The 1,849-nt window shown below is 49.2% G+C and overlaps 1 long non-coding RNA gene across 1 annotated transcript; it reads right to left on the bottom strand.

The window, feature by feature from the left end:
• Positions 1–282: 282 nt before the first annotated feature.
• LOC102484982 (uncharacterized) lies at positions 283–1,597 on the bottom strand. Its single transcript, XR_336559.3, has 3 exons — positions 1,369–1,597; positions 654–1,128; positions 283–498 (listed from the first exon to the last, which is right to left on the bottom strand). It is a non-coding gene; the product is annotated as an uncharacterized LOC102484982 (long non-coding RNA).
• Between the last annotated feature and the right edge of the window lie 252 nt (positions 1,598–1,849).

The raw sequence follows: 1,849 nt of genomic DNA, 5'->3' as shown, positions 1-1,849 counted from the left end.
TTATCAGACATTTCCATGATTTTCACCGAACTGCTTGTGGATGAAGAGTTACTCTTTTCCCTAGGAGGAGAGGTATTTTCTTGTTTTCCCATGTTTCTCGTGATCCGGCGGTGATTTCTTGTCATCTGATGAATGTTGTGTTTCTTTCAAATTCTTGAGGTTCAGCCTTAATGTTCAGGAGCAAGCAGACAGAGGTGATCCAGAATCTCTTTGCTGTTCTATTGTGCTTGCTGGTGCAGCAGATTCAGTAGATAGTGGGGAATATTTCAACCCTATTAGTATTTGAATGTTTAGCTACAGTGCTCTTAGATCTGTCAGGATTGTAACCAGGTGGTGCCCTCTGGTGGGTGCTGAGAAGGAGAAGCTGAGGCACAGTCTGGGAGAAATGAGGAACCAAGGCTTCACAGTTTACAAGACAGGTCTCAACTGACTGATGTTCAATGGAGGCAGGATGAGGTTCACTGACTAGTGCAAGCCAGACATTCCCTCCTGGGTGTCCTCAATCTCTTCTACTCCATTCTCCTCCTGGGATCTTGGGCATGCACACAGACACTCCCGGCTTAACTTACAAGCCTCTGGGTCCCAGATTTGAACCATGGTTGTCCATGTTGGAGTCCAATAACAACCACTATGCCATCTTCTGGTCCTGAGACATTTTAGTGACTCTATTTCAATTACTCAATGAACATCTTCAAAGCAGTGCCAGGAATACACACTTCGGCGTCTGGATGCAACTGGTCTCAGTTCTCTCCTCTCCGAGCATTAACAGTCTTGAACTCCTCTGCGCTCCTGGCTCTTCCCTCGGCCCACCGTTGGAGCACAGCGACCTGGGATGCAGCTGAAGCTGCGCTGAGGACGTCAGTGCTGTGCTGTCTCTGCCATGTTTATTCTAAGGTGGGGATATCTTACTACGAGGTTTAGGGAATAGAGAACTGTACCCTCAAACGTGTAACCTAAGTGTAGCGGTGTGAATTAATCACCTGTGCCTGTTGTGTGGGGTAAGACATTGCTTTCGCGTTTCACTGGTGGAACTATAAATGGCTGCTTCGCACTCACATTGCAGCTCCAGCTATGGGGCACCTTCCTGCCTTCAGCCCATTGAGTAGAACGTGTGCGGTTCACGCTGGCCTGGAGGAAGAGAAAGGCGACTCAGTTGCTCACCTACTTCTTTCACGAGTGAGGAGAGAGGGCGCGAGCACAGAGATGTGCACCCCAGCAGGGTCTCGATGTCACCCAGACTCAGCCGGCCCCAGGTCGGGGTGCACCCAGTGGGATTTTAACTGCAAACCCCGAGCACTCTCAGGGGTCGGCCTGTCTCCGCGTGCGTGACACCCATCACTTCCACTGTGTCTGCCGGCTGGGACCCACCTACTGCAGGAAGGCTCTGGAATGTACAGAAGCCTGGACGTTCGGGGACAAATGGCTCTGTCACATGGCTTCTGTTGTGTAGGGTCGCCAGAAAAGTCATGATGCGTTTTCACCTGGATAATTTCTGACAACCCAATAATCCTTAGTTTTCCCCTAGAGAATAATAACACATGAAATGGAGAAAAAAAAAAAAAAGAATTAGGACTTTATCACCGTTTTCAAAATTAGTCAAGTGAAATTTGAAGTTGAATCAGTACATTCAAGGCACTTTGAGGTCTCACAAAAGGAAATGACAAGTTAAGAACTGAGACAGTCGGGGATGACAGGTGAAGAGCGGAGACAGCGGGCCCTGCCATATGCTGGCAGGAGGTTAACATAGGCATCATGCCACCTGGCGGGTCTGCACTGTCTAACAGATGCCCCGAGGGGCTGCTGGCTCTTGGTCTTAGTGTCCAGTTGTATCTCTCAGGACCAGCAGATG

This window comes from Tupaia chinensis, unplaced genomic scaffold (genome assembly GCF_000334495.1).
Source record: "Tupaia chinensis unplaced genomic scaffold, TupChi_1.0 Scaffold139767_1, whole genome shotgun sequence".
NCBI lineage: Eukaryota > Metazoa > Chordata > Mammalia > Scandentia > Tupaiidae > Tupaia > Tupaia belangeri.
The sequence above is the reverse complement of the archived record's forward strand: the minus strand, read 5'-3'. Positions and strand labels throughout refer to the sequence as shown.